The sequence below is a fragment of the Hermetia illucens genome, chromosome 3 (assembly GCF_905115235.1).
Source record: "Hermetia illucens chromosome 3, iHerIll2.2.curated.20191125, whole genome shotgun sequence".
Lineage (NCBI taxonomy): Eukaryota > Metazoa > Arthropoda > Insecta > Diptera > Stratiomyidae > Hermetia > Hermetia illucens.
This window is the reverse complement of record NC_051851.1, coordinates 113,244,733-113,265,387: the sequence shown is the minus strand read 5'-3', so window position 1 is coordinate 113,265,387 and position 20,655 is coordinate 113,244,733.

Sequence of the window (20,655 nt, the reverse complement as noted above, 5' to 3'; positions counted from 1 at the left end):
AAGAACTTAAGGGGGTCTTGAGACAATTTTTAAAAGTTGACAATATACAGTTAGTAAGTTTATTTGAGCAGATATCGGAATGGGACATATTTTGTGGCCTAGACTTCAGAGAAGCGCACCATCCTCATTTTTTTCGGATTTCTGGATTGAATAGTTTCCGAAAATGAGTTTAAGTGTGCCGATTTTGACTCCTAGCTTACACACTTTAAATCCAATTAAAAATAATATCAGATTCGGGAGATACTAATCGGGACTTTTCATTTGATATCCCACAAGACTCCAGGTAAATTTATGTCACTCAGAGTATGCCTAGGATTTCATGGTTCCCATATATCCACCAACTTTCGTTCGGATCAGGTCTGTGTTCAATTGAATGGTCCCAGATTCAACGAATTATTCCAAATTCAAACTTCCATCCTCACCACATTTCTAGGGAGCAAAACCTACACTTTAAAACCGTCTATGATAGCACAGCCAGGCTAAAACCCCTGACCAATGTGCGAGGCCAGATAAAAGCAGCAGGATCATTCTCAATACCACTCGACATCAACACCGGTCTAAGACAAGGGGATGCCCTATCATGCGTCCTCTTTAACCAGGCCCTCGAGAAAGTGATCCGTGATGCTGAGGGAAATGCGAGAGGTACCATCCTCTTTAAGTCCACCCAACTACTGGCCTATACGGACGATATTGACATCATGGGAAGAACTACCCGAGACGTACTAACTGCCATCATCCAGATCGAGTAGGCGGCGCGAAATCTTGGACTGCACATCAATGAAGGCAAGACGAAGTACATGGTGGCAACGTCCGCGCCAAAAACCAAAGAACGAAAAACATCGAATCGCACTGGTCAAACGAAAGCAATAAAGATAGGAGAATACAACTATAAGATCGTTGATAATTTCTCCTATCTATGGTCGAAAATCACAACCGATGACAGCTACGACGATGATATCCGCGCACGGTTGTAGGCAGCCCCAACAGAGCCTATTTCAGCTTAAAAAAACTATTTCGCACGAAACATCTCACCGTAGGGTCAAAGTTCTTACTGTACAAGATAATGATGGGTTCTTAGCAAGAAAAATTACGAAATCTTGGCCGCGTTCGAGAGAAGAATCCTCTCAAGAATTTTTGGCCCCCTACATGAGGATGGACGATCCCGTAGCCTACATAACGAGGAAATCTATGAGCAATACCACGACCGTTCGGTTGTGGAAAAATACGGCTCAACAGGTTGTAGTGGGCGGGTCACTTAATCCGTATGGATTAAGTCTATAAGGGCAATATTTATGGTAGAAAAAGAAGACGAAGCAGACCCTGCCTAAGATGGAGCGATGATGTAGGTCAGGACGCCAGGCAGCTTTTAGGAGTTTTGCATTGGTGGACCTCGGCGCAAAACCGGGGTGTCTTGAGTTTCTTATTAAAGCAGGCCTAGACCGGATACCGGTTATTGCACCATTGATGGTGATGATGAAAACCTACATCTTCAGGATTACGAAATGTGAATTCATTTTTGCCATTGTGTGTAAGAACGAATTAGAAAAATTCGTGGCTTCACTAAGAATATTTTATCACAGACGAATGGCCGAACTTTTAATTATCACAATAGTCACTGGTGGAGAGAAACGAGGCACATTATGAAAATCGGTAAAGTTTAAACGAATGCGCAGGCGTTATTGGAGATCAACTTATAGAGTCCTATATTCTCCTAATCCAGTGGACAGGTGAACAGTGTGTATCCTCTTTGCCTGATTTACTTATCAGCAAGCAGTCAATAGTTCCAGCATTAGAGCTTTTCGTGTGTCAATTTGACACATATGAAGAAAGTTTTCGTTAGCTGGTTGTTAGCGCTTGTTTTGGCATCACTCTTGAGTTGTTTTTCAATGAGTGGTTCTTTTCGACATTGAATCGCACCATATATAAAAATACATTGCGGTTTTGGGTATTTGATAAAAGTTATGGGTACCGTACCAAGAAACTTATTAGATAATGGCGAATAAGAAAGTGATTTTCTGTAATGTGATATGATGACAGTGATAGTGAACCGGACTTTATTGATGAAGAAACGAAACACAACATCTCTGCTGGATCAAGTAATATAGCTTTTTTGTCCAAGGACAAAATAATTCAATGTACACAAGTTCCATCAAATACTATTCGGCCAACAGTCGATTCGTTTCGCATAAATTCAGGTAAAATAATTAAGTATTTTTTTTCTTCTTGTATGGTATTCCCGTTTTCCTTGGTTTCACATTGCATGGACCTTTTATCGGTCTTTTTTTTGCTCATCGTGCCATTTGAATAAATTCACCATGCTTTTAACGTTGCGTACTGGTCCCAAGCCCAGGTAAAGGAAGAGAGGCAACGTACTTTATACTATCCTCAGTAAAACAAAAATAAAATGCTTTCTAACAGGCCCCGCGACAGGGCGACCAAGAAAATGCGTCCAGTGTCGTCAGAAACAAGACGATCAAATCGAGTAACAAACCTCGGAAAAATGCTAGGGCGCCCACCTCAGTCGACGCGGTAGGACGGGCCCCGGTCCTGTCGAGAAACAGGCAAGGGTTCTTTACGCATGGAATGCGTCACGAAGTCAGAAAGTTAGTCCGAGCTAAAAGAATTCGCTGAATGTTGGCACCCTAACTGGAAAGACCAAGGAACTCGTCAGAGCCTTTCGCACTGATATCTTCGCTCTGCAAGAAACCCGATGGTCTGGTGCCAAAAGCTACCTGTATCGACTTGCAAAAAGCCAACATGAACGCACACAGGATATAGAACACTCCTGCTGGGTTAATGGCAAGAACGACACTTTACTTACCGGCCGTCGATACGCGACGGATAAGTGGCGAGAATACACTATACACCCGCGCATTGAAGAAGGGAAGAAGTTGTTCCCGAAATATCGATATTTGCTTAATAAAATAACCACTACTAGAGACGGAGATGAAGTTACGTTTTCATTTTCCATATTTCGAGCAGATTTCAACTGAAGAATTTGTTCATGCTCCACTTCCACAAGTACTGCCGACATTTGGGCCAATTCTACCTGTGAGCGCGGCTGAAGTTGAGAAAGTAATAAAACGAATGAAATCGGGGAAAGCCACAGGACCTGATGACATCGCATCTGAACTCTGGAAAACGATGAACTGGGACCCCACACAGTGGCTCAGTCAATTCTTTAATCGGGTTATTTAGGACTGGCAAGAAAGTACCACAGTTCCAATATAGAAAAAAAAGAAACGAAATTACCGTCCAATCTAGTTACTTTCTGGTACGATCAAGATTTTTGAACGAATTCTTCACAATCGTATTTGCGAAATCGTTGAAATAACTGTAAATCAAGCCGGATTTGTCAAGAATTGCGGAGCTACTGACGCAATACACGCTGCGCGGTTATTCTTGGAGAAACACCGTGAAAAGCATCGTCCTCTTCACATTGCATTCCTGGATCTACAGAAAGCATTTGACCGTGTGCCACACGAACTTATCTAGTATGCTCTACCACAATACTTGCTACCAGAAGAAATCGTGCGCTAGGTTTAATTGCTCTACCACGATCCGGAAAGTAAAGTTCTAAGTGTGGCGGGTGTATCAAAACCGTTTCGTTTCTCTTTTGGTGTTTATCAAGGAAGCGCCCTCCCACTACTCCTGTTTGTTCTTGTTGTGGACACCGCCACACGGTCATCCAACGTCCATCCATCCAAAATGAGGATATCCACTATTGATATGGGGTGGCACCGATCGAAGAAAAACTTTGAGAGAGGCGTCTTCGATGCTGCCATTATCACCATCAACCGCGCAACAACCGGTATCCGGTCTAGGCCTGCCTTAATAAGAAACTCCAACCATCCCGGTTTTGCGCCGAGGTCCACCAATTCGATGTCCCTAAAAGCTGTCTGGTGTTCTGGCCTACCCCATCGCTCCATCTTAAGCAGGGTCTGCCTCGTCTTCTTTTTCTACCGTAGATCTTACCCTTACAGACTTTCTGGGTGGGATGAGCCTCATCCATACGGATTAAGTGACCCGCCCACCGTAACCTATTCAGCCGGATTTTATCCACAATCGGACGGTCATGGTACCGCTCATAGATTTCGTCGTTATGTATTCTACGGAATCGTCCATCCTCATGTAGGGGGCCAAAAATTCTTAAGAGGATTCTTCTCTCGAACGCGGCCTAGAGATCGCAAGCTTTCTTGCTAAGAACCTAAGTCTTCGAGGAATACATGAGGACTGGCAAGATCATTGTCTTGTACAGTAAAAGCTGTTGACCTTATGGTGAGACGTTTCGAGCGGAACAGTTTTTGTAAGCTGAAATAGGCTCTGTTGGCTAACAAAAACCGTGCGCGGATTTCACCATTGTAGCTGTTATCGGTTGTGATTTTCGACCCTAGATAGGATAAATTATCAGTGGTCTCAAAGTTGTATACTCCTATCCTTATTCTTCCCGTTTGAGTGCGGTTTGATGTTGTTGGTTGGTTGGTTTTCGACGCTGGCGTCCCCACCATATATTTTGTCGTGCCTCCATTGATGTGCAGCCCAAGATCTCGCGCCGCCTGCTCGATTTGGATGAAGGCAGTTTGTACGTCTCGGGTTGTTCTTCCCATGATGTTGATATCGTCAGCATAGGCCAGCATTTGAGTGGACTTAAAGAGGGTCGTACCCTTTGCATTTACTTCAGCATCACGGTTTCTCGACGGCCAGGTTAAAGAGGACGCATGTTTGCGCATCCCCTTGTCGTAGACCGTTGTTGATGTCGAATGGTCTTGAGAATGATCCTGCTGTTTTTATCTGGCCTCGCACTTTGGTCAGGGTCAGCCAAGTCAGTTTTATTAATTTCGTCGGGATACCGAATTCTCTCATGGCCGTGTACAGTTTTACCCTGATTATGCTATCATAGGCGGCTTTAAGGTCGATGAATAGATGGTGCAACTGTTGTCCATATTCCAACAGTTTTTCCATCGCTTGCCGCACAGAGAAATCTGATCAGTTACTGATTTGCCTGGAGTAAAGCCTCTTTGGTATGGGCCAATGATGTTCTGGGCGTAGGGGGCTATCCGGCCTATCAAGGTAGAGGAGAATATCTTATAGGTAGTACTCAGCAACGGGATACCTCTATAATTGCTGCACTGCGTGATATTTCCCTTTTTATGTATGAGACAGATAATGCCTTGTTGCTAATCGTCAGGCATTGATTCGCTGTCCCATACCTTGAGCACAAATTGATGAACCACTTGGTGTAACTGGTCGCCTCCATATTTAACCAATTCGGTTGTAATTCCATTGGCTCCTGGCGACTTATGATTACTCGGTATGCGGAATTCTTCCGTTCCGTGCAAGCTAGCATTCATCGTCAAACCAGCCGTTCCGACTTTTTTGCGGCTGGGGCCAAATATCTTTGTGACCGTAGCAATGATGACGTTTTTCAGGTGTTTGTGAAGATCAGTTGTTGATGCTTTATCTCCAAGACCTCTGTTGACTGCGGTTATTGCGGAATCCATTTCCATCTTATAGGTGTCGCGGAGGGCTGTGTTGTGGGTGGCTTCAGTATGCGCTCTCACCTGATTGTCAGAGGGGATTGCAGGTGGTGTCGTAATTCGAGCTCGGTGCACCATGCCAACGAGATAGTGGTCCGAGTCTATATTGGCCCCCCTATATGTTCTGGCATTCATCAAGGCTGAGAGGTGACGGCGTTCAATCAGCATGTGGTCAATTTGGTTGAAAGTGGTCCCGTCTGGAGACGCCTACGTATATTTGTGAACCGCTTTCCGCGCAAACCAGGTACTTCCAACAACCATTTCGTGCGATACTGCTAACTGGATAATGCGCAATCCGTTATCAGTGGTATCCCTAAGTAAGTTATGGGAGCCGACGTACCGCGTGAATACTGGCTCGTCCCTACTTGACTGTTGCAATCTCCAAGTATGATTTTGATATCATATCTGGGACAGGCTTCGAGGGTTCGTTCTACTGCCTCGTAGAAGGTATTCTTCTCCGACTCTGCAGTCTCCTCTGTAGGGGCGTGAACGTTTATGAGACTTATATTTCTAAACTTGCCTTGCAAGCGCAGAGTGCACAGCCGTTTGCTAATGTTTTCAAAGCCGATAACAGCAGGTTTAATTTTTTGGCTGACTAAGAAACCTACTCCAAGCACATGGTTTACTGGATGACCACTATAATATATGGTTTAGTGGCTCTTCTCCAGGAAACCGGTCCTTGTCCATCGCATCTCTCATCAGGGTATCGGCTAGCTGCTCATCAGCTTCATCTCTGTACAGGGAGAGCACGATTCATGAGAAAATACGCAAATCGTTGATCCGTTGTCGTTGCCGGGTCCGTCGTTTTAAAGTCCGTCCTGTCCGAGGCTCCTGTTGTGGCTTCGTAACAAGTTGTTTTCCGTGTAGGGTTGCTATCCAACCCCCAACCTGGAGGACCAGTTGGTACAATTTGTCCCGTTTTTGGGCGCAGGAGACTCGCCTTCATCCTTCTCCTTCTGCAGCTTTTCGTTGAGAAAGAGCTCCCAGCGGCCACCACGTAGAGGAGGAGATAGGATTTGGTAGTAGAGCTGTTGGTGTTGGTTCAGCAGACATTTCCCAGGTTTTATGCTCCATCGTGGGTACCAATCCACGTTTCACCCTGGGACCTATACTACCCTTTGACCACCGCTCGCTATTTTCAAAAGCTTGTCAAACTGCTATGGAAAATTTAAATTACTATTTATTAATTAAAGTATCAATTTTATTATGAAACTTCACAGAGATTAGTCCTTCTTCTCCTCACTTCGAACGAGCCCTCGTGCAGCGGCTTTCGAGGGACATCCGTCCTAATTAAGACTTGCGTACAGGATTCACGTCAGCCACGGTTTTCGCGTGGTTGACGGGTGGTGGCGACTTTAGCTTTGGCATTGCGTCCTTAAACAGACGCAACGGACCGGTAGTGTTAAATCTCATTGGATTGCGGGTGGTATGCGGTTGTCTGAGAAAAGGGAGGACTTAAACTGCATTCCCTGGTCAGTGCTTATAATTGCCGGCACACCAAAGCGTAGAATACATTTTCGACAGAGGGCCTTTGCACAAGATTGTGCAGTACTTTCTTAGAGGGGCTCTAGGCTCAGGCCACCGTGTGAACCTGTTGATGATTGTGAGGCAATACCTGAAATCGTACGAGTCTCGCAAAGGGCCAATGTTGTCGAGGTAGATTGTGTGGAAACGCTTGATGGACGGAGGGAGCACTCCTATCTCTTCCTTCACATGTTTTGCGGTCTTGCACTTCTGGCATACGATGCACTGTCTTGATCAGGAATTAATGTCCTTGTTCATGGACGGCCAGAAATGCTTTGCGGTGAGTAATTCATCGTTTCGGAAATTAGCTGTCTGAGACATCGACGAATACGGTTAAGGGTGCATCTTGCTGAGAGAATCCCAAAAGAGTAGTATCCACCACGCAATCAGACGGCAGTCTTTGGTTTTCGGCCTAGACAAGAAGGCGTTAAGGATCGATTGATAGTGGTCGGCCTTGGGCATGAAACGACGATAGAAGTACTAAACCTGAAAGAGATGTTGAAAAATGCACTCGAGTCATCCTAGTGAACTCGCAGAGTCCGACAAGTGTGCATATTCCCGTTTTCGGAATGTCTTCGAGTACTACAGGGATTTAATGGTATCATCATCAACGGCGCAATAACCGGTTATCCGGTCTAGGCCTGCCTTAATAAGGAACTCCAGACACCCCGGTTTTGCGCCGAAGTCCGCCAATTCAATATCCCTAAAATTTAATGGTATGCCTTGACTAAATCCAAGGTCGAGAAAATACGGCAGTTTGCGATATAGTGTGCAAAAACGTGGATAAGTGGGAAGGAGTATCGGTCTGGAATCGTCTAAGCATTAGACGTCCGTAGTCGCCACAAGCTCCCCATTCTCCATTGGATTTAAGAATCATGTGATGTGCCGAGAACCAACAATTGTCTGAAGATCTGCAAATACCCTGCCTAAGAAGTTCTTCAAATTCTTTTCGCGCAACTGCGAGTTTCTTAGGTGGTAATGGACGCACCTTGGAAACGACAGGGGAGCCAATAGTGTTGATGTGGTGCTGAACGTCATGCTTAATGGGCTTAGAGAGACTATGCTCTGTAGAGAGGTTGCGGTATCTTTGAAGAAGTGCGCGATGGAAAGAGTACTTGGTGAGCAGGATGAGATTTTTCATGATGACCTAAGGGAAGTTGTGAGGTCATTGAGGGACCTGTTTTATATTTCCACTAGCAATCAATGGGATTACAGGAAATCCGCGCCTAAGATGGGAATGCTGATGTCCGCAATAATGAAGCGCCAAGAAAACGTTCGTCGAAGTTCTAGACTTCCATCTACTTGCCTATAGCCGTAAGTGTGTATGGTTGAGGAGTTTGTCGCGCTAGTTTCAGTTGTTCCGGAACCAGATTTCAGATTCCGCGATACCGGGAAAACTGCGAAATTTGCGCCTGTGCCGACCATGTAATAGCGCTTGCTCAAAAGTTCATATATTGTTAAGCGGCATGGAGCTGCATTCTGGGTAGCCGCCGCCGGATATCCCAACGAGTTCAATTTTTTGAAGATGTGAACGTACACGGACCGGTACACTTTTTTTATTTGTCAGCAAAGATGCGGTGATACCAGCAAATTGCAAAGACTCGTCCTCGAGGATGTCGGAAACAAGCTCCACTGCCCCCTTGTCCAGCCGGATCAGCGGAACGGTATCCGCTGTGATGCTGGCCAAAGCGAATTGGGCCTCGAACGGGAAGAACAATGCTGTCGGGCTCCTATGACAAAACGGCGGCACTCGTACGGGTATGGTAGTTACCGAGTAAACCACAAGAAAAAAAACACGCAAGTGGAAGGAGTACAGAAGCGAGCAGAAAGAGCGGAGGAGAAGAAAAACAGTCCTGCGCCTTTTCTTGCGGCGTTTTCTTTTTTTATGATGTTCGTAAGAGACTGAGACAGTGCCGACTCTTGCGGGCTGACGCGTTTTACTTTCATACTACCTTAAATCTTTGAAATTCAAAGAAGTCAATAAATTTAAACAAGTTTATAACATATTAAAAAAAATGTAAGCTCTTGCCAGATGACCTGTTGCTATCGACACTGCTGCTGCTGTGCTGGAGGTGGCACCTGCGATTCCGGTTGTTGCACTTGCGATTGTTACACTGTTTGCGGTTGTTGATACGTGATGTAAATGATGTGGCAGACCAGGCGGATGTTTTATCCTCGAGCTGGAAATCCGTTGTGACGCTGCTATCGGTACCCATACACCTAAAAGAGATATGCAAATTTTTTGTGGTCGAGGAATATAACCATGTGGGGTATGAAATGGAGGGTCTTGTCTAGTACTTTTCAAAGCGAAATTTTAACACTGGTTAGAAAGGGTGGAGTGCGGGTGTCCAAAAATATTTAAAAGAGTGTTCTCAGAAACTATTCACCCAAAAAATCTGAAAAAAATTATGGTAGTTCACTCACATAGTGTCTAGGCCTCGAAATACTCTCCGTTGGGATATCTGTTCAAATGAAGTTAATAATAGTATACATATTTTATGTTTTGAAAATTTACTGCGAAACTCTATTAAGTTCATCGCAGACGTATAATATAAATATGTATGGTATATGCACTGCGGGCTATGTATAAATGCAACCATCGTGTACCCAAATATTCTTCCTTAAAAATTCAAGAAAACCTTTCATACCTGAAGCGTTAAGCTCCCGGTTCCCGACTTCTATCGTTTTTGTAACCATAAATTTTTCATCTTAAGGATTCAAGCTTATACAGTTTCTTTCATGTTATAACATGTTGAAAATGACATCTTGTTGTACATTTTTTAACACTAGGACAACCCCGCAAGAAATTAAAAATTACAATCAATTATGCGTGTATGTATGAACATATAATCTCTAAATTTTTAAGGGAATATGTTATTTTTACCTGAGCGGCTTGTTTCTGTCTTCTGTCAAACAAATAGAATTTTTCAACAAATTTGTTTAAAAAAGTTTTATTATTTAATATAAATGTTGTAATTATGTAGGTACGAATTGAAGGGAATTGACTATATGTACACCAAATTTCAAGTCAATCGGGCTATTAGTTTTTGAGTTATGATGTATACCAATTACAAAAATGTGGTTTTGAGAAAAACGCGGTTGAAGATAAAGTAGGGAATTGCCCAAACATCTGTTCCATTCAAAATAAAGATGTTATACATGCATATATACAATGACAGTCCCGTGGCGTAGTTTACAGACGGTATATATATACAGGTAAGCCATAAGGGATTCGTAGGGTCTTTCCAACGCTGAGCGCCCCATATTCTTGCGGTAGCCGGACGACATTTTGCCTGACGCTGCCCGCTCCTTTCTATAATCAAGCTTAACTTTCGTTCTATTTAAATTTTTCGATTCCGGTTTATCGCATTTTAAAACTAAGGGTCCATGGTAATTTTTAAAGAAAAATGGGTTTTGCATGTATTTCCCCCTTAAGGAAGATTGGTTGATTTTTTCCCTTCTCGGGTACTTTACCTGGAATGTCATTATTATCATCATTATCATTCTCATGTCTTGCACTTTGGCTAACGTGTTCCAGAATTTGAGATATCAGGGATCGGCTTCAATCGGGATACAGTACAGTACCGTTGCAAGTAATCTCACTCTTTTCAACCGACCACGTTAGCTCTAAATAGCTTTCTTTGATATGCTTCCTAAATCTCCTTTTAGCACTAAATTATCATACTATCTGGTAAGCATTTACAGGGAAGACTGTTTTCTCTACCACAAGTTTCTCGACGATAAATCGCTCGCCAACTGGTAAATTTATAAGAATGCGAACCGGGAAACAAAGAAATCAATCTCTGTCACCCGAGCAGTCCATTACAAAAATCTCTACAATAAACTGGTGTCCGGATAGCTCAGTGGTTAGAGCACTAGGCTGTCATACGGAAGGTCGCGGTTCAAATCTCACTGGTGGCAGTGGAATTTGCATCGTGATTTGATGTCGGATACCAGTCGACTCAGCTGTGAATGAGTACCTGAGTCAAATCAGGGTAATAATCTCGGGCGAGCGCAATACTGACCACATTGCCTCCTAGTGTACCGTTACGGTCTTGAATGAAGTGCTCTAACACACTTTAAGGCCCTGATCCAATATGGATTGTTGCGCCAACGATTATTATTATTATTATTAATAAACTGGATACTCGGGGTGGCGAGAGAGATCTGTATCGACTTGCCAAAGCCGAAACGATCGCACACAGGATACCGAACACTCCTGTTGCGTTAATGACAAGAACAGTACTTTGCTTACCGACCGTGGATCCGCGACGGATAGATGCCGAAAATACTTCGAACAGATTTCAACCGAAGAATTTATTCTTTCTCCGCTTCCATCATCATTCCCGGCATTTGGACCAGTTCCACCTGTCAGCGCAACTGGTGCTCAGAGGTGGCGGTGAGGAAGACGGGGCGGCAACCCTGTCGGCCAAACCAAAGCCAAGTGGCCGAGGAGAACCTCTATAGTGGTGGCACCGGGAAACGCTGCACTCACTTTGGCTTGCCGGCCGTGATGCAGTAGGCGAATGCTCCAAAGGCCTAATCCGCACGATCAGACCCGAGTTTGCACGGGGACTCATCTGAAGTGGCAGTTGGTCACGACACTTTACCAGAGGTATACTGGTGCCATGGGAACCGGAATAGCTCCTGGACTCTCATACTTCTGGTGAACTCTCATTGTATGTAAGTACAGCTCGGTTATTTGCGGTAGGTCCCCTAGTGGGAGTTTCATGGGGGTTGTGCCATACTCCTTAGTTCGGTAGAGATTTAGGTATGTCTTGCATCCACCAGTATGAATGCTAAGCCATGCACTTGGTATAGACTGGCACCATTGTTGCTTGTCTCAGCGGGCCTCTGGTGTCTTAAGAAGACCGTGGGATTAAGTCGCACGACTGGTGCTCACGTTAAACCCTCAAGGACTTAACTGTCACCGCAACAGAAGCCGAGAAAATAATAAAATGAATTAAATCGGGGAAAACAACAGAACCTTGCGACATCACATCTGAGCTCTGGAAAACGAAGAACTGAGACTCAACACTGTGCTCTGTGAATTCTTTAATCGGCTTATTTAGGAAGGTAGAACAGCATCTGACTGGCAAGAAAGTACACAGTTTCAATAAGGAAAAAAAAGGTAGTCCAGCAAATGTTCAAATTACCGTCCGATCCGGTTACTTTCCCATACCATGAAGATTTTTCAACGAATTCTTGACAACCGTATTCACGAAATCATTGAAATAACCGTGAATCAAGCCGGATTTGTCAAGAACTGCGAAACTACTGACGCAACACACGCTGCGCGGTTATTCATGGAGAAAGCGTTTGACCGTGTATCGCACGAACTACTGATATGCTTTACTACTACATTTGGTGCCAGAAAAACTCGTGCACTGAGTTCAATTGCTCGACAACGGTCCGAAAAGTAAAGTTCGAAGTGTGGTGGGTGAATCAAACGCGCTTCGTGTCTCTGTTGATGTTCATCAGGGAAGCGCCCTCTCACTACTCCTCTTGTCTTGCTATGGACACTGTCACTCGGGAGATCCAACGTCCAGCGCCAGAACTCAGCGACTTAAATGTCTCGGGTCAACGCTATCAGCCAATAGAGAACTACGCTAGGAAATTGCTTCACGCGTGAACGCAACCTGGATGAAGTGGCGTTCCACAACTGGTGTTCTTTGTGATCGACGTATCAACGAACGTCTCAAATCTAAAATTTACCGCATTGTCCGTCCTGTCATTGTCTATGTCTCGGCCAAGACTCAGAGTCTTGGCCGACTAGAAAAGACAATGAACGGCGTCTTGCGGTAATGGAGACAAAGATATTACGTTGGACTAGTGGCGTGACACGCTTTGGTCATATCCGAAATTAGGATATCCGCAATCGATATGGGGTTGTACGCATCGTGCAAAAACTGTGCGAGAGGCGTTTTCTATGGTATGGCCACGTAATTGGTCTGAACATCGTAGTCGATTGTAAACAACCAAAAGGCTGGCCGAGACAACGATGATTTGATACACTTGATGGACATTTAAAAGTCTCGCGATTGCACTCAGATCAGGCATTTGGTAGAGTCAAGTGATGAAACTGATCACGACGAACCAATCCCGCTTGTGAGCGGGACAAAGCCTGAAGAAAACGAAGATTGAGTTGCAGCTATTTTGGAAGTATACAAAAAAGCGTTCGTTGACGTTTATTTTTTATTGAACTGACTTGCGCCACCATATATAATACAGCGGGAACATACACCAATACAAGAAAGGACTTTGTCGATTGTAAATGAATTCCGCGATAAGTGACCATCGTCCTCGAGAGGTGCTCCGCTTGAAGAACCATCAACTGTCAAGGAAACGAGCAAGACGCCATATCTGCCCACAAGCAAGGAATGCTAATCGCCCTTTTGGTGAATTTGATAAATGATGTGGAGCGTAATGAATTGTCATGAAATTTGGTATGAATATGTGAACCCTTTTGCATATAGCGAGTGGCGCCATTTTGTGTTGAGTTTAAGGGGGGGCTCCCCATACATGTGAAAGGAAGGTGTAAATTCGTTTTAGGAATGATGGGGTCCTAAGTCCGCATCAACTTAATGCTGGACCGGACCAAATGGGAAGCAACTTACTCCCTCTTTCCTGGTCCACGGACCCCTCGCTTAGGGCTTGCACCCAAACTTCTCAAAAAAGTGAAGCGATGGCGGCTTTACGGTTTCTTACCAGGGCAGAGGCAAATCGTCAGACGCTGCCTCACATCTGCCCTGGGAGCAGCGTGACCGTAGCGACTCGCAGATGTTTGGTCCGGTCCAGCTTTAAGTTGATGCGGACTTAGGACCCCATCATTCCTAAAACGAATATTTCAGCTCTGGCCAAGCTCTGGTCAATAAGGCGGATTTGCGCTCAATATAATTCGTGGTCATGTCGTGTTCTACGAATTATATAAAGGAGCACTCAACATCTGCGAGTCGCTACGGTCACGCTGCTCCCAGGGCAGAGGCGAGGCAGCGTCTGACGATTTGCCTCTGCCCTGGTAAGAAACCGTAAAGCCGCCATCGCTTCACTTTTTTAAGGTGTAAATTGTTTTTCCCCAGAATATGATCATGTGGGGTATCAAATAAAAGGACTCAGTTAATACTTTCTAAAACTGATCGTTGGTGCAAGGTAGGGAAGTGTGGGCTCAAAATGTATGCTCCGCAAAGTATATTAGGTCTCGTTCTCAGAACCTATCCAACCGAAAAATCTGAAAAAAATCATGATTGTACAGCTGCATAAAATCTAGGCTTCAAAATACATTCCATTCCGCTATCTACTTAAATATAGATAAAAATAGCATATTACTATATTGAAGAAATTCATCTGAAAAGCCCCTTTAAGTTTATCTCAGACCTGGTAGCATCATAAGTAATGATATGATACACAATTTTGAATAGTTTGAAAAAAATCCTACCATTGCTAACAAAGTTAGAGAAGGTCAAAATTCTGCATTATGACGTCATCCTTATATAAAGTGAGCTCATATGAACGGCAGAGGATATATCAAGACCCATTTTGAATTTTTAGCTTTGTACGAATGGAAAAACGTGGATAAGAAATTTCTCACACAAAATGAACACAAAACCTTTATATTCGAAGCGTCCAGCCTCCGGTATTCAGACTTGACGCCAGGAACTGATTTGTTATTTTTGTTATCCATCCGGATTGGATTAATTAGCAAGATTTTGGGAGAGAAGAGCACAATTTTTACGTTGGGAAGTTTATTACTTGTAAACGGCTCTGTTTATTTATACGTATGGGTATATTTTAGAGCGGAGTGTTAGCAACGATCCAGCGTTTATTTCAATACCCTAACTGTGATAGTTTTTGAGTTATATTTCGATTTTAGTATTTTGAAGACGATCTTTTGGTTTTAAATTAAAATGCCCAAAAGATCAGGGCAATAGATGTTAACAAAAGAAGTGAAAATCATTAAAAGAGAGGAAGAGACCTTTCATTTAAACAATTATTCTGTTTCGTTTATTTTATCAGTGATATCAATGGTATAATGGAATGCAGGAAATCAATTTTCTTTCATGTATTGATGAAATTTATTGAATTATTGGGGTAGATACGTCTGATATAACCAGGTGGAAGCACACAGCATTCATTAATAAATGCAATTCAGGTGGTTTCAGATAATAGTCTGATGGGGGCTCTCCCAACGTTCCATATCCACTTTCTGGCTGAGCACAGTTTTCTACCGTCTATTTATGAAGCTACAGGGGGAACAAATACAGCCCTTACGTTGTGGTTCTAGGTTGAGCTACTAGCAAGCTTCCCGGCCTTTTCCCTGCACGACCAGTGATCAAACAGAATATGTGTAGGTAGTTAGCTGTCGATATACTTGTTTTCGCTCTGTCATCCAAAATCCTCCATACAATTAAATTGAAACCGAGCGGCCATACACGATGCACTATCTGCCCACGCCAAAACGAATGCCGGATGGGTATAATCCTTTTGTTCGCTTAATGGACTTGTAAACAATAACTCGGTCACATTGGTTAGACTAAGCTGCCTTATAGGCCGCAAATGGAATTACCACAGTTCAATATCTGACTATATGTACATTGTGTGTTGCAAACAGGTCCAGTGCATGCAGATTAGTTTAAAAGAAATCATTCTATTCTCTTCATTAGATGCTGTATCCATAGTTTCGTAACCATATTAATACAGAAATGTGGCAAATTTATTTTACTTCAGTACAATAAATGTGGAGATTTAACAGTAGCCAATCTCTGCAAATAATATTGAGACCCAAAAATAGAGTCATTATTGCGGGGATAAAATTAAAAAGAATATCACCTCCAAAATGACTCCAAACGAAATTTATTCCAAGATAATAATTGTCAGATAGAATTCGCCGCTATATGTTCATTGAGTAAAATAGGGACTAACCGACACCAAAAAGCGACCTACGGTTTGCTTGTCAGTTTTGGCGCAGGTGACCAGCAGTTTTTTAGTGAAATGCTATTATCCCACTTGAAATACATTTATCCTTTGTTTATGAACTTTAATTAGATTATCTAATGTGCTATTGTATGGGAGTTTACTTTGCTTGATTAATATTAGAGAAGCACGTGTTGGATAAAATTAAAACGGAAACTCACTTTTTCTTCTCCATGTCAACGCTGATTCCATGCCAAACTCAAAATTTGAAAACTATTTTTTGGAGCTTTTATTTGCTCCCTACTATTGAAGATTAACTTGACATTATGCAAAGCGTACGTAAGAAGAAGAAACAAGTCGGAATACCGGATATTTGTAACACAAGAGGGGTTTTCAGGTGAATTTTTAAAACATGGTAATATACTATTGTCAATTTTATTTGAGCAAATATCACAATGTAGTGTATTTTCAGACCTAGATTCTTAAGATTTTTCTGTTCTTTAGGCTCTTCGAGCGAGACTTGCTTCAAATTTGGCGGCACCCATTTCAAGCCCCCACCCAATTTAAGAAATAGGACCATTTTCGAAAAGTATTAATTGAGCTCTTCCGTTTGATACCCCACATGACGATATTTCTCTCTCGCATGTTTGCGGAGCTGGCTTTAAACCTCACACAAAGTGAAGTAACTCGTTGCATGTGTAGTTGTTCACAGACCACATATTCTCACCGAATTTCGGGTTTCGCTTTTCCACATGGACGCCTGCTCTCTTTTCGGTCGTTAGTGCGCCTGAAAACGGATGGGGCGGCTAACGAACTCATTGAGAAGAAGTTCAATACGTTTAACGTCCCCGTCTATGAAAATAGTGGTAGCAACGAAGCACCGAAGAGAAATTAGCAAAATATTGGTAATACTCGATGAATCTGTTTTAAGATCAGATCATCAGGAAAGTGTATGGTTTCTGACATTGTTAAGGTACTTAATCAAACAAACTTTGTATGTGACCACCTAATTTCCCTTGATAGAAATGGTGCAAATACTTCAGTATAATATTCAAAACCTAAGGCCAAATAAATCAAACATAGAATATTATCCTAGTAGCAACAACCTCGATATTCTTTGCCTGTAAGAATCTTATAGTATTAATCATTCTCCCCGTTCAAAGTTTATTTCGAATTTCAATCGAATAGCAAAGTTTAGGGAAGACAGCTATGGTGGCGTCATTTTGGGGTGCCTCAAATCCATTCGTTTCCATCAAGTCAACTATGTTTGAGAAACACTCAACCTCACTTCAAATTTCGTGATCGTGTCTGCCTCCCAGTATCAGGGGGTTCAACACGGCCTTTGGCAGACTCCTCACTTTTTGTGAGAGGTATAACAATGTCATCATTGAGGATGTTAATGCTACATCCAAAAATCAGGGTGATTACCTCAGTAATGGCAAAGGGATGAGATTGGAGGCTGCTGTGCTAAATTCCTCATTTGATTTTCGTAATAACCTGGTCCTCAAGAAAGTGATCCATGATGCTGAGGTAAATGCAGGAGGTACGATCCTCTTTAAGTCCACCCAACTACTGGCCTATGCTGACGATATCGACATCATGCGAAGAACTACCCGAGACGTACAAACTGCCTTCATCCAGATCGAGCAGGCTGCACATCAATGGAGGCAAGACAAAATATATGGCGGCAACGTCAGCACCGAAAACCAACCAACCAACAACATCAAACCGTACTGGTCAAACAGGAAGAATAAGGATAGGAGAATACAACTTTGAGACCGTTGATAATTTCTCCTATCTAGGGTCGAAAATCACAACCGATAACAACTACGATGATGAAATCCGCGCACGGTTGTTATCAGCCAACAGAGCCTATTTCAGCTTACAAAAACTGTTCCACTCAAAACGTCTCACCATAGGGTCAAAGCTCTTACTGTACAAGACAACGTATTCCTCGGAAACTTGGGTTCTTAGCAAAAAGAATTGCGAACTCTTGGCCGCGTTCGAGAGAAGAATCCTCCGAAGAATTTTTGATCCCCTACATGAGGATGGACGGCTCCGTAGCCTGCATAACGACGAAGTCTATGAGCGATACTCTGACCGTCCCGTTGTGGATAAAATCTGGCCCACCAGGTTACGATGGTGAAGCCACTTAATCCGTATAGATGAAGATGATCCAGCCCGGAAAGTCTATAAGGGCAATATCTATGGGAGAAAAAGAAGACCAGGAAGACCCTGCCAGACAGCTTTTAGAGATATCTAATTGGTGGACCTCGAAGCATAACTGGGATGTCTGGAGTTCCTTATTAAGGTAGCCCTAGACCGGATACCGGTTGTTGCGCCATTGATAATGATGATAATGGGACGCCCACTTTTCTCAACCCTCCGTCTGTGCCTAATCAATCGGGCTCCGTTCTAGACATAGTTCTTACCAATTCTGCTAGTCAATATTGCCAGTGGAATTATGGATAAAATATCTAATAGCCACCACAATCCCATTGGGCCCAAATAGGCAAAACGTGCAGATCAGCAACTTAGCGCCTCTAGCAGGTATTATTACTCTTACTAAACTTTGAAAAGGGAAATTGTCGGTGCAATTGACCAGCGAAAGCGTGGTGAACCCCGAAGCTTAAATTGTACTTTAAAAGGATACAAATCGCGTATAGGGCATTCAGGGCTAGATTCGATACCACAAATTTTCTCCTATGTGAGGAGCCAAAAGGTCAAACCCTCCCCTGGAGATGTTCTGAAGGCAATTCAGGAACTTTTGGCGATATCACGTGTCAAAGGACTATTTTTCTCTAATTTTCACGCTGCTTTGCCCATAATTCAACCGGGTGTATGCGTGCGCTTACAGCATCCAGAAAAAAATTACTGAATCGTCTTCAGACCAATCACACATATAACCAAGTTTCCCTCAAAAGGTTTGGAAACATAGATTTGGACAAATGTAACGCTTGCATGGTTAGAGAAACTAATGAACAAATAACCTTCGAATGCAAGGATATGCCCGGTTTCGGGTTAAGTGTAGATGATATAATAAGTTTTGTAAGCTTCAACAAATCTTTTTGAGTAGAGATTCTTACATGATTAATAACCTTTGATAATCAATGATCTTTGGGCTCCTCGGAGCGGCCACTGATACCTACCTACCTACCTAATGGTCTTTTATACTTCTTCAGGGAGACTAGAGTGAGATCAGTTTCTTCGCGGCACGGCATTTCCTACAATCCCCGTTCTTTTTTCTCACATTGGTCTATCATTACCCCTCGGCGCTCCAATGGTTCGCATTGGTTAGTAGAATTGCGGAGAAGTACCTGATCCATACGGTGTCAGATAGCTTTAAACTACCGAGTGGCTCCTATGTGTTTGTGCGTCAAGCTGCTACCAGCATTGCGGTCTGGGCTGGGGGGCCTTTCGGATGGACGATGCAGGCAACCTTTTATTTCGCCCGAAGGAATACTGAGTCTTGGTTTTCTGGACCTCAACAACCCTCGATTCTACAATGCATCCTGTTTTTCCCGGGACTCACCTTTTTGGATACTAAAACTTATAATCCTGGTCATTATTATCAACTAAGATATCGACTAAAAATCACTAACATGCATCATCGCGTGAATTAATTTTTTCAACTTAAATATTATCAACTCAATAACGACTAAACATTCATTACTCTAAAACATTAATAAGTAATACCTGTTAAGCTTGTAACACGTGTCCAGTCTGTTCGGGCAAGCTTGGACACTTATGTGTTTGTGTGTCGGCTAATTAAAACAAGCCGGAATACCGGAAGCTCGCGCTTCGGGTATAAAGGTTTTGTGTTCATCTTATCTAAGAAATTTCAACGCACATTTTTCTATCCGTATACAGCTACAAAACTACGAGACATACGTACATATTACAGCCGTAGATGTTACACTCACCCTAAGCAAACAAACTGCCTATTTTCGAATACTGTACACATATAGGCACGTATATAAATTGATCGTACCCATATTTCCGATTTACTTCTTATATCTATCTGAATTAGGCTCTACCCGCAAAGTTCATTAGCACGCATATACTATATACCTACATACACACATGCCTCGTTGGAATAATTGATATTCATATACAAATGATTAAAAAACTAAAACCAAATAATTCTTTTCCACCCAATTCATACGAACTTACTTCGTTGTGGTATTGACGAATTGATATGTGATGACGACGTCATGCAAGTTGTAGAGGGCACGAAATTCACAAAAAATTATAAAGTTTTACCCCCTATAACTTTGTTAATAATAGTTTGATTTTCTTCAAATTGTGCATTATGTTCTTCGTTATACGCATGCAAAATTTTGTACTTCTAGGATGAACATAAGGGGGGTGCCGGGTAAATTTCTAAAATGTGGAAATATACTATTATTAACTTTATTTGTGCAGATATCGGAACCGGATATATTTTCAGGCCTAGATTTCGTTGAGATGCACTACTGGGATTTTTTTCAGATTTTTCGGTTGGTTAGATTCTGAGAACGAGACCTGTTACACTTTTTGATGGTCATATTTTGAGCCCTCACTCCCCTATGTTTCACCCAATATCAAATATTGAACCAGTTTCAAAAAGTACTAATTGAGACCTTTCATTTGATATCCCACATGGCCGCATTTTATGAAAAAAAAATTTGCACCCTCTTTTCAC